Here is a 17,366-nt window from a genome sequence, read left to right on the forward strand (position 1 = left end):
CAGTTTGACTTTATTTGTAAATGTTCACTTGAAGCTCAATAAATAAAAGTTATTAAAAAAAAAAAATGAAACAGCACCCATACCTCACACCATGCACAAAAACTAACTCAAAATGGATCAAAGACCTAAATATAAAACATAAAACGATCAAGATCATGGAAGAAAAAATAGGGACAACATTAGGAGCCCTAATACAAGGCATAAGCAGTATACAAAACATTACTAACAATGCAGAAGAAAAAGGAGATGACTAGGAGCCCCCAAAAATCAAACACCTATGTTCATCCAAAGACTTCACCAAAAGAGTAAGAAGATTACCTACAGACTGGGAAAAAGTTTTTAGCTATGATATTTCCAATCAGCTCCTGATCCCTAAAATCTACATGATACTGCACAAAATCCACTAAAAAAAGACAACCTAATTAAAAAATGGGCAAAATATATGAACAGACACTTCACTAAAGAAGACATTCAGGTAGCTAACAGATACATGAGGAGATGCTCACGATCATTAGCCATTAGAGAAATGCAAATCAAGACTACAATGAGATTCCATCTCACTCCAACGAGGCTGGCATTAATCCAAAAAACACAAAATAATAAATGTTGGAGAGGCTGTGGAGCGATTGGAACACTTATACACTGCTGGTGGGAACGTAAAATGGTACAACCACTTTGGAAATCGATTTGGCGCTTCCTTAAAAAGCTAGAAATAGAACTACCATACCATCCAGCAATCCCACTCCTTGGTCTATATCCTAGAGAAATAAGAGCCTTTTCACAAACGGATATATGTACACCCATGTTTATTGCAGCACTGTTTACAATAGCAAAAATACGGAAGCAACCAAGGTGCCCATCAACAGATGAATGGATAAATTATGTTATAGTCACACAATGGAATACTATGCATGGTTAAATAACAGTGAGGAATCTGTGAAACATTTCATAACATGGAGGAATCTGGAAGGCATTATGCTGAGTGAAATTAGTCAGTTGCAAAAGGACAAATATTGTATAAGACCACTATTATAAGAACTTGAGAAGTAGTTTAAACAGAGAAGAAAATATTCTTTGAAGGTTATGAGAGGGGGGAGGGTGGGAGAGGAGTATTCACTAATTAGGTAGTAGTTAGGAACTACTTTTGGTGAAGGGAAAGACAACACATAATACAAGAGAGGTCAGCACAATTGGACTAAACCAAAAGCAAAGAAGTTTCCTGAATAAACTGAATGCGTCCAAGGCCAGCGTAGCAGGGGTGGATGTTTGGGGACCACAGTTTCAGGGGACATCTAAGTCAACTGGCATGATAAAATCTATTAAGAAAACATTCTGCATCCCACTTTGGAGAGTGGCGTCTGGGGTCTTAAATGCTAGCAGGTGGCCATCTAAGATGCATCAATTGGTCTCAACCAACCTCGAGCAGAGGAGAATGAAGAACACGAAGGACACAAGGTAATTATGAGCCCAAGAGACAGAAAAGGCCACATAAACCATAGACTACATCAGTCTGAGACCAGAAGAACTAGATGGTTCCTGACTACAACTGATGACTTCTCTGACAGGGAACACAACAGAGAACCCCTGAGGGAGGGAGCAGTGGTATGCAGACCCCAGATTCTTGTAAGAAGACCAGACTTAATGGTCTGACTGTGACTAGCAGGACCCCAGTGATCATGGCACCTGGACCTCCTGTTAGCCAAGATAGAAACCATTCCCAAAGCCAACTCTTAAGACAGGGATTGGACCGGACAATAGGATAGAAAAAGATGCTGGTGAAGAATGAGCTTCTTGGATCAAATAGACACTTGAACCTATGTTTGCATCTCCTATCTGGAGGGGAGTTGAGAAGGCAGAGGGGATCAGAAGCTGGGAGAATCGACATGAAAAAAGAGAGTAGAGGGAAGGTGTGGGCTGTCTCATTAGGGGGAGCAATTAGGAGTATATAGCAAGGTGTACATAAATTTTTGTATGAAAGACTGACGTGATTTGTAAACTTTCATTTAAAGCACAATAAAAATTAAGAAAAAAAAAATAAGCTAGGCCTGACTGAGATCTGATCAATGAAATTGGTGGTCGATTTATGAAAAATTTATGTTGTTTAGAAGGTCAGCATAGAGTGGTGTGCAGATAAGTAGAAAACTTGGTTGTCTGGGTATCGACAAGGCAGGGGACAGCAATGGAGATTTATTAAATGCTGCTTTATACTTATTATTTCTTTAATCCTCCAAAGAGTTTATTTGAGGTAGGTGTCATCCTCGTTTCACAGATTAGTGTCCAGTAAGATAAGAAATTTGCCTAACAGACATCAGGGGGGAAAAAAAAAGAGAGGGCTCTGTGCTTTGTCTGTGGACATTTGTTCAATGTGCTCCATTGGCATTGACTCAGTCCATGTTTCCTTTAGGAGTCTTGTTCTCTGGGCAGAACTGGGTCAGATTAGGGTGCATTCAGCATGAAGCTACTGAGTTCAGAGACCTCCTGACAGCCTGAAATTCTACATCAGCAAGTTCTAGAGAGAGCTGATTAAATGAAAACCACCAAGAGGAACTTGTCCTTTGAGAAATTGTAAATTAGGGCACTGATCTTCTTAACATGTAAGGGCTGTGCTTCTCAGTGCTGAAGAACTCCAAGCAGGCTGACCACTTGGTGGTGATCAACAAGGGAGGGGAATTAAGACAAAGTTGAGTGAGGCCTTTACCATTAAGGTTTAACAGCGTGTGTGTGTATTGTTGTTGTTGTTGTTAATTGCCATGAAGTCATTTCCGATTCATGGCAACCCCATGTGTGCAGAGTAGACTGCTCCAGAGGGTTTTCAAGGCTATGATCTTTTGGAAGCAGGTCTCCAGTCCCGTCTTCCGAGGTACCTCTGAGTGAGTTTCAACTGCCAGCCTTTCCTCTAGTAGTCGAACGCTTAACTGTTTGCGCTACCCAGGGCCTCATAAAAGTATAATGCAATGTAAATCTTTAGAAATTTTTATATTAAAAAGATGCTGGTACTATTCTTCATGCTTAATTTTACATTTAAAATTAAAATTATTAAAATGAATCCTTAATTTTATATTTAATGTACTATAAAAATCATGGCAAAGTGGTACCTTAACTGGATGTAACCCCCAGGCTATTGAACAGTTAAAATTAATCAGTGGCTCATATACCGTATTAGGTAATCACCCAGAGTTACTTAAAACAATCAAATTGAGTTTCATTTTTTCTTTTATATCTAAAAAGCCTTTACACACTCCTGGGTATATGGGGGCAAAGACACCCCTTCTTTCTGTTCATACAATATCCTAACTCTTGCCATGGTTGAGAATTAGGACCCAAAATGCCACATTTGAAATGTATGAGCAGTTACATAAAGGAGAGACATCACATTTACTTTATATCTTCACCACCTAGTAGAGTACTTGGTTCAAAAAGAGGTGCTCAGTAAAGCATGTTAAATGAATATTTAGGATAACATGCAGTTTCGTTTTTTTAAATCAACTTAACTCCCGCATTTAATAATATTTTAATTATTTAGTGACATAGATACTTGGGAACAAAAATACAAGTATAATAAACAATAACTTTTGCAGTCACTTGGTCTGTATGAATAATCGGATTGCCTAGAAGGAAGGATTTTGTGTGTGTGTGTGTGCTTTGGGTGAAAGTTTACAAATCGAGTCAGTCTTTTGTACAAAAAGTTATACACACCTTGCTGTGTATTCCCAGCTGCTCTCCTCTTAATGACACAGGACATTCCTCCTCTCCACCCTGTATTCCCCATGTCTACTCAATCGGCTCCTGTTCCCTAGAGCGAAGGATTTTAGCCGCATTTCAAGATGTGTATGTGTGCGTGCATCTATCTCTCTGTCTCCCACTTTGTAACAACCATGATAAAAGTACCTGGTATCTCTACAGAGTGTTTTTCCATATCTCATCATCTCATTCAAGCCTCACAGTAATCCTTTAAGGTGAATATTAATAATTGTAATTTTACTGTTATAAATGAGGATATTGAAGTTCAAAGAAGCAAAGTGATCTACTGAGATGAACACACATTGTTAAGGGGAAAAGCAGATCACCGGTTCCCAGTTCTATTTACCTTCCGTTATACCTTGCATTCAGCTTAGTTCCATTTACCAGATCCTTAATACGTGACTTTGAAAACATTCACTCTTTAAGCAGTAACTGAATATATATCAGTAACTTATCCACATAAACACCTAAACTCTAAGGGAATATATTCTTTGAAGAAAGATAGAAGAGAGTATCTGAGTTTATCAGGTACATGCTTAACTTACTTTTTCTCTATAAAACCTTTTGGTTTCAAAGGTTCTGGATAACTGGTAGCATTCCTTGCTATAGGCTGCAACAGAGGCTGTCAGCTGCCAGTCAAATGTCCCTTTAACTTCCAATATCAGCTCAGGAGAACGGCTTGCTAAAGAAATAAGGAAAGGAAATCTGCATCCTCCTCACACACAGTCCCTATAAATGACCCTGGAATCTTCCCACTCTCCATGCATCTTTTCCCAACTCCACTATGATGTTAGTGACGTTCCTGTAGGGGATAACAGTGATGTCCTGTCACCACCCCATGATGTGTTGCTTACTCTGCAATTTAGCAGGAAACTCAAGTGCCTTAATTCTGCCAACTTTATCTGCCAGCTGTCACCAATTCAGGTTTCTAAACCAACAGGCTTTTTTCAGATTTATATGTCTGTAAATTAGAAAATATTTAACACATAGACAAAGTAGAGAGACTATATAACAGATATCCCTAAACCCACTGCCCAGGTTTACAAAATCTTACCTTTTACCACAATTACTTCAGTTTTTTTTTTCCTTAAAAATAATTACAGGTAGAGTAAAAACTCTCCTGGATTTTGTTCCCCTTCCCAGAACTAATCTATTATCCTGAATTTGGTATAGATGATTCCCATAAATATTTATATTTTTTTATTTATAACAGATATCCATAAAATAGTAAGGTATTGCTCCGCATAATGTATAAAATATTACAAAAGGTTTCAAACTCTCTTTCTACATTGTGCATTTTGTTAAAATTATGTTTATTTTATTTATCCCTTCTGATATATGTAGCACAAGTTCATTTATTCTAATAGATGTATGAGAATAGATTTGATGCAATGAAAACTAATGACCGAAGAGCAGAAGGGTTGTTGGAAGACATCAAGGGTATCATACATGAAGAAAATAAAAGATCATTAAAAAGATAATAAAGAAGGCAAACAGCAAAATGGGTATCAGAAGGGACTCTGAAAATTGTTCTTAAGCAAATGGAAGAAATGATAAAGTAAAAGAGCTAAACAGATTTTAAAGTGTGGTTTGAGAAGACAAGGTAAAGTATTATAAAGACCTTGAATTTTTTTTTTTTTTTTGAGTTGGAAAACCAAAAAGGGAAGAACACGATCAGCATTTCTCAAGTTGAAAAAACTGAACAGAAAATTCAAGCCTCAAGTTGCATTACTGAAGGATTCTATGAGCAAAAAACTAAATGGCGTATCAACAATCAACACCTGTGGAAGCAGCAGTCAAGAAATCAAATGATATATTGCATTGGACAAATCTGCTGCAAAAGACCTCTTTAAAGATTTAAGAAACAAAGATGTCATTTTGTTGACTAAGGTGTGCCTGACCCAAGCCATGGTCTTTTCAGTTGTCCCATGCATATGAAAACTGGACAACAGAAAAAGAAGACTGAAAAGAATTGATGTTTTTGAAATGTGGTGTTGGTGAAGAATGTTAAACATACCATGGTCTATCAGAAAAAAAGAAAAAATGAGACTTAGAAGAAGTGAAACTGGAATGCTTCATAGAAGCAAGGATGGTAAAACATCATCTTGCTTACTTTGGACATGTAATTAGGAAAGACCAATCAGTAGAAAAAGGTATCATATTTGGTAAAATAAAGAGTCAACAAAAATGAGGGAAACCCCCAATGATAGGGATTGACACAATAGCCATAACAATGGGCTCAAATATATTAAATATGAAAACGGTACAGAACCAGGCAATGTTTCTGTTATACTTAAGGTTGCCATGAGTTGGAGCCAACTTGATGGAAACATACTTTTGTAAAATCTGTATACTTAAAATGGGCACATTTTATAATGCTAATTATGCCTCAATAAAGTGGATATTAAGAACATGAATAATTTCACTGTACTTGCTTAGTAGGTTATGCCCTAAGACAAAAAACAAAAACAAAACTCGGTTTTAAGTAATTATATTTTTGTTGGTATATTGGTATTGTTATTAGAATTTTGAAGGTATACTGTAGTGTATATAAGGATGTAAGTAATTACATTACTGTCTTTGGAAATCAGGATTTTTTTTTTTAACCATTCATAATATTCCTTTTTGTTTTAATTGTGCTTTAGATGAAGGTTTACAGTGCACATTAGTTCCTTGTTAAACAATATACATATTGTTTTGTGACATTGGTTGCCAACCCCACCACATGTCAACACCCTTCCCTTCTTGACCTTGGGTTCCCCATTACCAGCTTTCCTGTCTCCTCCTGCCTTCTCATCCTTGCTTCTGAGCTGGTGTGCCTATTTAGTTCATTTTGTTTTATGGGCTTGTCTAATCTTTGGCTGAAGGGTGAACCTCACGAGTGACTTCAGTAGAGTTAAAACGGTGTCTGGGACCATACTCTCAGGGTTTCTCCAGTCTCCGTCAGTAAGTTTGGCCTTTTGTGTGTGTGTATGTGTGTGTGTGTGTGATTTAGAATTTTGTTCTACATTTTCCTTCAGCTCTGTCCAGGACCCTCTATTGTGATCCCTGTCAGAGCAGTCAGTGGTGGTACCCAGGCACCATCTAGTTGTGCTAGGCTGAGTCTGGTAGAGGATGTGGTAGTTGTGGTCCATTAGTCCTTTGGACTAATCTTTTCCTTGTGGCTTTGGTTGTCTTCATTCCCCCTTTCTCCACATGGGATGAGATTAGTGGAGTACCTTAGATGGCTGCTTGCAAGCTATTAAGACCCCAGACACTACTCACCAAAGTAGAATGTAGAACATTTTCTTTATAAACTATGTTATCCCAGTTGAATAAGATGTCCCCTGAGACCATGTAATTCTGGGCCCTCAGCCCAGTAATTCGGTCCCTCAGGGAGTTTCAGTGTGTCTGTGATGCTTCCATGATCTTGTCTCGGTCAAGTTGTGCTGACTTCCTTAGTACTGTGTACTGTCTTACCCTTCATCAATGTTACCACTTATCTATTATCTAGTTAGTGTCTCCCCATCCCTACCCTCCCTTATAACCATCAAAGATTGTTTCTTTCTGTGTAAATCTTTCCATGAGTTTTTGTAATAGTCACCTCATACAGTATTTGTCCTTTTGTGATTGACTTATTTCATTCAGCATAATGCCCTCCAGATTCATCCATGTTGTGAGATGTTTCACAGATTTATCATTGCTCTTTGTCTTTTTGTAGTACTCCATTGTATGTATGTACCACAGTTTTTTTTTTATCCATTCATCTGTTGATGGGCACTTAGGTTGTTTCCATCTTTTTGCTATTGTGAATAAAGCTGCAGTGAACATGGATGTGCACATTTCTATTCGTGTGACAGCTCTTATTTCTCTAACATATATTCCTAGGACTGGGAGTGCTGGATCATATGGTATTTCTATTTCTAGCTTTTTAAGGAAGCTTCATATCATTTTCCAAAATGGTTATACCATTTTACATTCCCACCAGCAATACATAATAGTTTCAATCTCCCTGCAGCTTCTCCAACATTTATTATTTTCTGTGTTTTTGATTAGTGGCAGTAATGTCAGGGTGAGATGGTATGTCACTGTAGTTTTGATTTGCATTTCTCTAATGACCAGTGACCGTGAGCATTTCCTCATGTGTCTGTAGTTGCCTGAATGTCTTCTTTGGTGAAGTGTCTGTCTGTTCATTTCCTTTGCCCATTTTTTAATTGGGTTCTTTGCCTTTTTGTCATAGAGGTGTTGGATTTTCCTGTACATTTTAGAGATTAAACCTTTGTTGGATTCGTCATAGCCAAAATTTTTTCCTAGTCTGTAGGTTCTCTTTTCACTCTTTTGGTAAAGTCTTTTGATGAGTGTAGGTGTTTAATTTTTAGAAGATCTTAGTTATCTAGCTTATCTTTTGGTGTTTGTATGTCGTTAGTTATGGTTTATATCCTATTTATGCCATGTGTTAGGGCCTCTAGCATTGATCCTTTTGTTTCTTTTACGATCTTTATAGTTTTTTGGTTTTATGTTTAAGTCTTTGATCCATTTTGAATTAGTTTTTGTATATGGTGTGAGGTATGGGTCCTGTTTAATTTTTTTTGCAGATGGACATCCAGTTTTGCCAGCACCATTTAATGGACTTTGGGGCTTTGTTGAAGATCAGGTAACCATAGGTGGGTGGGTTTATGTCTGAGTTCTTGATTCTTTTCCATTGACCAATATGTCTGTCATTGTACCAGTACTAGGCTGTTTTGACTACCACAGCTGTGTAGTAAGTTCTGAGGTCAAGTAGTGCAATACTCCCAGTTTATTCTTCTTCTTCAATAGAGCTTTTTTTCATCCACGGCCTCTTTCTTTCTTATTAAGTTAGCAATTTGTTTTTCCATCTTGTTAGAGAACGCTGTTGGTATTTGTATTGGGATTACATTGTATTTGTAGATTGCTTTGTGTAGAATCAACATTTTCACATTGTTGAGTCTACCTATCCATGAGCATGGCATATTTTTCCATTTATGTAGGCCTTGTTTGGTTTCTTGGAGTAGCATATTGTGGTTTTCTTTGAATAGGTCTTTTACATCCCTGGTTAGATGTATTCCTAAGTTTTTTTTTGTTTGTTTTTTTAGGGGTTATTATAAGTTATATTGCTTTCCTGATTTCCTTTTTGTAGTTCTCTTTATTAGTGTCTGGGGATCCAACTGATTTTTGTATGTTGATCTCATATCCTAATACTGTGCTGAATCCTTCTATAAGTTCCAGTAGTTTTCTTGTGCAGTCCTTTGGGTTCTCTATGTGTAAAATTATGTTGTGCCCAAATAAGAATAGTTTCATTCTTCCTTACCAATTCAGATGCCCTTTCCTTCTTTTTCTTGTCTTATTGCTCTAGCTAGGACTTCCAGCACAATGTTAAATAGGAGTGGTGATAAAGGGCATCCTTGTCTTGTTCCTATTCTCAGGGGGTTATGTTTGCATCCTCACTCCATTAAGAATGATGTTGGTTGTTGGTTTTGAATAGATGCCATTTATTGTGTTGAGGGATTTTCCTCCTATACCTATTTTATAGCGAGTTTTTATCAGGAATAGGTGTTGGGACTTTAATGCATTTTCTGCATCTATTGAGATGATCATGTGATTCTTTGGTTTTATGTATGTGGTGGATTCTGTTGATTGATTTTCTAATGTTGAACCATCCTTGCATACCTGGAATGAATCCCACTTGATCATGGTGTATTATTCTTATTATTATTTTGATATGATGCTGAATTCTATTGGCTAGAATTTTGTTGAGAATTTTTGCATCTATATTCATGAGAGATATTGGCCCGTAATTTTCTTTTTTTGTGGCGTTTGCCTGGTTTTTGTATCAGGGTTATGCTGTTTTCATAGAATGAATTCGGAAGTATTCCTTTCTTTTAAATGTTCTGAAATAGTTTGAGTAGTACTGGTGCAAGCTCTTCTCCAAATGTTTTGTAGAATTCTTCAGTGAAGCCATCTGGGCCAGGCAGAGCCTTTTTTTTGTTGAGGGTTTTTTATTTTTATTACCTTTTAGTTTCTTCTCTTGTTATGGATCTGTTCAGATTTTCAACACCAGTTTGTTTTAGTTTATGTATGTAGTGGGTTTCTAGAAATTTGTCTGTTTTCTCTAGGTCTTCAAATTTGTTGGAGAATAGTTTTTCACAGTTCTCTGTTATGATTCTTTTTATTTCAGTTGGATCTGTTGTAATTCCCGCATTTCATTTCTTATTTGGGTTATTTGCGTACTCTCCTGTTTTTCTTTTGTCAATTTATCAACGGTTTGTTGATTTTATTGATCCTTTCAAAGAACCAACTTTTGGTTTTGTTGATTCTTTCTATTGCTTTTCTATTCTCTATTTATTTCTGCTCTGATCATTATTATTTTCCTTCTGGTGGCTGTTTGCTTCTTTTGCTGGTCTCTTTCTCTTTGCTCAAGTTGTATAGCTCATGTTTTGATTTTGTCCCTTCTTTTTTGATGTGTGAATCTATTGCTATAAATTGACTTCTGACCACTGCCTTTGCTGTGTCCCAAAGGTTTGATATCATGTATTTTTGTTCCCATTTAAGTCTGGGAATTTTTTTGATTCCATCTTTGATTTCTTCTACTACCCAGTGGTTTTTAAGCCAGGTGTTATTCAGTTTCTGTGTGTTTGATTTCTTTTCCTTGCTCTTCTTGTTATTAATTTCTACTTTTATGGCATTGTGATCAGAGAAGATGTTTGGCATTATCTCAATGTTTTGAATTTTGTTGAGGGTTGCTTTGTGGCCTACGATGTGGCCTGTTCTGGAGAACATTCCATGTATGTTGGAAAAGACTGTGCAGTTCGCTGCTGTTGAGTGGTGTTCTGTATACATTTATGAGGTCAAGTTGGTTTATTGTGGCCTTTAGATCTTCTGTATCTTTGTTAAGTTTCTTTCTAGATGTTCTGTCCTTTATCGAGAGTGTTGTGGTGAAGTCTCCTACTATTATTATGGAACTATCAGTTTCTCTTTTTGGTGCTGTTAGTTTGTTTTATGTATTTTGGATCCCTGTCACTGGGCATGTAGATATTTATTATGGTTATGTCCTCATGATGGGTCGTGCCTTTGATAATCATATGATGTCCTTCCTTGTCTTTTGTGGTGTATTTTGTTTTAAATTCTATTTTACCTGAGATTAGTATTACCATTCCTCCTCTTTTTTGGTAGCTCTTTGCTTGATATATTTGTTTTCATCCTTTAATTTTTAATATATTTATGTCTTTGTTTCTAAGGTATATATCTTGGCAGTGAGTCTCTGTGGCTGCGCAACCATGGCTCCTCGTTTGAAAGCGATGGAGGCTGCATAGGAAGAAGAAGGGTAGAGGGTGGGAAAGCATGTATCCCTGAACACCGAGATTCTTGGAGTAGGGAAAGAGAAAAATAGATAAACTTAAGTAAAAACTTGTAGTACTAAATTTGAATTGAAAGTATCTGTGTGAACTCATGATGTCTTTTATCTTAAAAAGAAAATTTTGGCTCAGTCCACTGAAAAGCCTTAAAAATAAAGACTGAGACAGTAGCAGTGATCATGCCTCTCCCCACTCACCTCCAGTACTTATAGTCTCTGAGTACTGTTTCCGACAAAAATGAATCATTTCTTCTTGAGGAAGTGGCTGATTTCACTCAAGTATAAGGTGGGAAACGTACATATTAGCCCAGAATGTCATATCAGAAAGTAAAGAAACTATTAAAATCACTAATGACATGTCAGAAAGACTCTGGAGCCATTTGATAAAATTTCCACTAGCAAAATATGGAATGAGTTAGGGACGAAAAAGAAAAATAAATGCCATAGCTTGAGACACTTCAAATATGTTTAAATATGAGCTTATAATATTTAGGAAAAAAAAACTCATTAATCGTCTTTGAGATAATCAGCTCATTATTTGAAAATTGGCAAGTAAGGGAAAATACTCAAATACTTGTCCTTCTTTTCCTATATAAATTGTACCTTGGGGTAACCCAGCAGTAGATAAAAAGCTTTTAAATATATATATATATATATTCTGCCTAATAAATGAAAAAGGAATGAATTGAAACAATGAAGCTAATTAATGCTTATTAATTGTAAATCACAAAGAGTGAAACAGCCAGATATTATGTTTCTCCTAATAAAAGTACATACTACCTATGATGGATAGTACCAAAAAATTATAACCAAAACTGAGCAAGCTCTGACTCTCATGATCTAATCATCAATTTACAGGAAACACAGAGAATGCAATGAGCAAAATTCAAATTGTGGAAAATGCTGCAAAATAAATGACCCAGTTTCTTGAAAGGAAAAAAAAAAAAAGTACAAGAAGAAATAAAAATAAAGGGAAACTAAATATATAGATTAAAATTAAAAATATAGGTTAAAATTATAGATCAAAAGACATAGTAAATATACATGCTAATTGCACTGGGTGGAATCTATGGTATTTGATTCAAACTAAAACAAAAAAATTCAGTGGAATGTGTACACTTATTGATATTTAATAATTATAAAATTTTTGCTGATTTTTAAAAGCATTGTGGGTGTAGGTTTTTTTTAAACACAAATTTGTTTTAGAAATATGTGCTGAAATGTGTGCAGATGAAACGATATATCTGGGATTCGGTAAAATATAATGTGGATAATCTGGGGGGTGGAGGAAGAAGTGGATAAAGGGATAAATGAAACATAATAACCAATGGGTTGATAATTATGTGAACTGACTGTTGGGTATATGAATTTATTTGTCTTTACTCTGTTATCTCTAATTTTGAATTTATTAGAAATTTTCTATAATGAAAAGCTTTTAAGTGTCCATCTGGGCAAAAGTTACTTGTGTTCTATGTGCATAGTAAGAAAGAAACGAGGCAAGGCCTAGAGAATATTAAAGAAAAAAAAAAAAAAAGAAAGGCAAAACTTGATTTCTTCCTTTTGGTGGTGGTGTTTGTTAATAATCTCTGAGTGTTTTTATTCTTCTATAACAGTGATATGAGATGAAGTACGACAAGGTAATTAAACTGCAAATGATACTGAGTACCTTTTGTAAAAGACTACACGAAAGTTGTATGTGCATACTCTGAATACATTTTCTAGAATGTTTGTGGTTACCTTATGATTACGGAGTTTTTAAAATAATTATATGTTTTAAAAGAGAAATCCTGACTTATGGAATATTCACTATAAAAATGGTAGCAAAGGTAGTAATAAATATTTCTTCTCTAAATTTAAACATAACTTGGAAAAAGAATATTTAAGGAAGACTTAATATCACTGTGATTTTACTTATACTGTGTACTAAACTGTGTGCAGTAGGAAGCTATAATCAATGTCAGTGTAAAGTATGGTGTCATTGTTAGGTGCCATCGAGTCAGTTCCAACTCATAGAGACCCTATGTACAGCAGAACGAAACACTGCCTGGTCCCGCATCATCCTCACAACTTTTTGTATGTTTGAGCCCATTGTTTCAGCCACCATGTCAGTTCATCTCATTGAAGGTCTTTCTCTTGTTTGCTGACCCTCTACTTTACCAAGGATGATGTCCTTCTCCAGGGACTAGTCCCTCCTGATAACATGTCGAAAATAAGTGAGACGAAGTCTTCCCATCCTTGCTTCTAAGGAGCATTTTGGCTCTTCTTCTGATATAAAGGACAGAAGTGAATATTATCAATAATAAATTTTTATTTACATTATTCAGGTTCAAAGTTGTAACTAAATCTTGTCATTAAAAACATTTGAAAATAATCTAATCTAAACACAATTGAATTAAAAAAACCACAGTCATGGCTAAAATTAAGTTTATGAGCTTTCTCTTTCAAATTACAGAAATATTCATCAGCAAGCTTTTGACTGATATGACCTTAGTGTTTTGGAAGACATTTACCAAAAATAAAACACAATTATAGTGAGTTATTAAAAAAGTAAAAAGTGTATTTTCCAAGGAAGTTGCATGAGATTCAAGAAAAGCAACTCTCTTCTTTTATGCAATCAATTGCTATAACATCTTTTACAGCCTTGGAAATCCTATGGAGCAGTTTTACTCTGCACACAGGGGATCACCATGAGTCAGAATTGACTTGATGGCAACTAACAACAACAACACTTTTAATGTTATATGATGGACACATACACACACACACAAACACACACAGACACATGCGTAACTTAAGTATGTTAACAAGTTTAGCAAATTGACTATTTTTGTTAGCTAGAAAAATATTAGACAGGCAGAAGTTGTAATGTTTCATTGCTGTGCATTACTCCAAAGTTGTTGATTTGCTCTACCTTATTTTCCAAGTTTATAATTGAAACTAGAGTTATGGGAAAACTTTTCCTTCCAACTTTTTCAGTCAATCTTTATCGAACACAGCTTCTTCCCAGTAAAACTGAATAAGAACTTGTATTTGAAAACTGTTTGGACTAGTTCTTAGTTATGATGGCAGGTTTCATGATTATAGCTTCAGACTAACAGATATTAGTTTGCTTTTATGTGCTGTATGTTCAGAACAAGGCCAGGGGCCAACTTCAGAACAGACCATCAATGTTCATATGCAAGTTCAAGTTAAAACTGAAGAAAATTAGAACAAGTCCACGAGAACCAAAGCACAACCTTGAGTATATCCTACTTTAGAAACCTTCTGAAGTATAGATTTGATACATTGAACCCTAATGACTGAAGACCAGACCAGCTGTAGAATGACATCAAGGACATCATAATGAAGAATGCAAGAGGTCATTGAAAAGAAAGGAAAAAAAAAAGATGAAAATGTCTGTCAAAGAGACTCTAAAACTTGTTGAACAAGAATAGCTAAAGCAAAAGGAAGAAATGGTAAAGTAAGAGAACTGAGCAGAAGATTTCAAAGGATGGCTGGAGAAGACAAAGCAAAGTATTATAATGAAATGTGCAAAGACCGGAAGTTGGAAAAAAACAAAAGAGAAGGTCATACTCAATATTTCTAAAGCTTAAAGAACTAAAGAAAAAATTCAAGCCTCGAGGTGCAGTACTGAAGGGTTCTATGAGCAAAATATTGAATGATGCAAGAAGCATCAAAAGAAGATGGAATGAATACACAGATTCACTGGGCCAAAAAGAATTGGCTGATGTTCAGTTCAGCCATTTCAGGAGGTAGCATATGATCAAGAATCAGTGGTACTGAAGGAAGAATTCTAAGCTGCACTGAAGGTACTGCTGAAAAACAAGACTCCAGGAATTAACGGAATACCAACTGAGAAGTTTCAACAAATGGAAGCAGTGCTGGAAACACTCCATTGTCTATGCCAAGAAATTTGGAAGACCACTGCCTGGCTAACTGACTAGAAGAGATCCACATTTGTGCCCATTCCAAAGAAGAGTGATCCAACAGAATGCAGAAATTATTGAACAATATCATTAATATCACACCCAAGTAAAATTATGTTGAAAATCATTCAAAAGCAGTTGCAGCAGTATATTAACAAGGAACTGCCAGAAATTCAAGTGGATTCAGAAGAGTACTTAGAACAAGGAATATCATTGCTGAAGCAGATGGATCCTGGCTGAAAGCAGAGAATACTAGAAAAATATTTACCTGTGTTTTGTTGACTATGCAAAGGCATTCAACTGTGTGGATCATACCAAATTATGGATAACATTGTGAAGAATGGGAATTCCAGAACACTTACTTGTGCTCATGAGGAGCCTGTACTTAGATCAAGAGGCAGTCATTTGAATGGAGCACGGGGGTACTGTGTGTTTTAAAATCAGGAAAGGTGTGTGTCAGGGTTGTATCCTTTCACCATACTTATTCGATGTGTATACTGAGCAAATAATTAGAGAAACTGGACTATATGAAGAAGAACATGGCATCAGGATTGGAAGAAGACTCATTAACAACCCACAATATGTAGATGACACAACCTTCTTGCTGAAAGCGAAGAGAACTTGAAGCACTTACTGATGATTACACCTCAGTATAGATTACACCTCAACATAAAGAAAACAAAAATCCTCACAACTAGACCAATAAAAGCAACACCATGACAAATGGAGGAAATACTGAAGTCATTAAGGATTTCATTTTACTTGGATTCACAGTCAACACCCATGGAAGCAGCAGTGAAAAAATCAAATGGCACATCACATTGGGCAAATCTGGGACAAAAGACCTCTTTCAAGCATAAGAAAGCTAAGATTTCACTTTGAAGACTAAGGTGCGCCTGACTCAAACCATGGTATTTTCAGTCACATCATTTGCATGTGAAAGCTGGAAAATGAATAAGAAAGCCTGAAGAAAAATTGATACCTTTCAATTATGGTGTTGGTGAAAAATATTGAATACACCATGGACTGCCAGAAGAATGAACCAATCTGTCTTGGAAGAAGTAAAGCCAGAATGCTCCTTAGAAGTAAGGATGGTGAGACTTCGTCTCATATACTTTGGACATGTTATCAGGAGGGACCAGTCCCTGGAGAAGGGCATCGTGGTTGGTAAATTAGATGGTCAGTGAAAAAGAGGAAGATCCTTGAAGAGATAGATTGTTACAGTGACTGCAACAATGAGCTCAAGCTCAACAATCGTGACGATGGTGTAGGACCGGGCAGTGTTTCGTTCTGTTGTACATAGGGTTGCTATGAGTCGGAACCAACTCCAGGGCACCTAACAATGACATATTTTTTAAGAAATCCTCTACTCCTAGGTCACAAGGTAGTCTTCTACATTATATTTTAATAACTATATATTTTTTTATTTTTGGATTTTTAAATTATAAGGAGTCTCATCTTGCATATGTATTAAACAGAAATTTTATTTAATTTTTCTCCATACAGTGAACTAGTTTTAAGAAGACCATCTACCAATCTGCTCTTTACCTGTCTATTTGTGGAAACACCAGTACACATTGTTTCCATTTATACCTGAGTCTATCTAATTTCTGTTTAGCTCATTGACTATTTATGTATTTATGTGCCAACATCACAAACACTGTTTTTATTACTGTGGTTTTGGAGTATTTCTTACCATCCAGTAGAGAAGTATCTCTCATTGCTCTTCTTTTTCAGAGTCATCATAGCTATTCATGAACTTTTATTCTTCCCTATAAAGTTTATAGTATTTTATCAAATTCTCTTGAAAAAATCTACCTGGGATTTCAGATTGGAATCTGGGATCACGTTGAACATATGTTAATGTGCTTAGAATTTATATCTTACTTTTATTAGAGGTAACACAACCCAAATCATGGAATGTTTCTCTATTTTTCATAATTTCTTCTGTGTCCTGTAATGGAGTTTTCATATTCTCTCCACATAGGTATTAAGTTATTATTTAGGCTAGTTTCTAGTATATTATAGGATTTTTTTTTTACCCACTATGAATGTCATTTTTTAATTACTATTCCTATTTCTGCTAAGAGATATGTTATATGTTTATTAAATTCGTGTTTCCTCTAGAAACTTTGCTAACCTCTCCTACAAGTTACAGTTGTTAACTCTATTACCTTTTATATATAATCACCCATTTACAAATCCTAATTTTAATTACCTATTCAATGTTTGGAAACCCTGGTAGGGTAGTGGTTAAGTGCTAGGCTGCTAACCAAAGGGTCGGCAGTTTTTTATTCAATGTTTGGAAACCCTGGTAGGGTAGTGGTTAAGTGCTAGGCTGCTAACCA

The 17,366-nt window shown here is 35.9% G+C and overlaps 1 protein-coding gene across 2 annotated transcripts in view; it reads left to right on the forward strand.

Annotated features, from left to right (window-relative positions):
- KCNH7 (potassium voltage-gated channel subfamily H member 7) overlaps nt 1-17,366 on the forward strand; it is a 561,862-nt gene that overhangs the window by 115,071 nt on the left and 429,425 nt on the right. The window lies entirely within an intron of this gene.

This window comes from Loxodonta africana, chromosome 6, assembly GCF_030014295.1.
Source record: "Loxodonta africana isolate mLoxAfr1 chromosome 6, mLoxAfr1.hap2, whole genome shotgun sequence".
In the NCBI taxonomy this organism is placed as follows: Eukaryota; Metazoa; Chordata; class Mammalia; order Proboscidea; family Elephantidae; genus Loxodonta; species Loxodonta africana.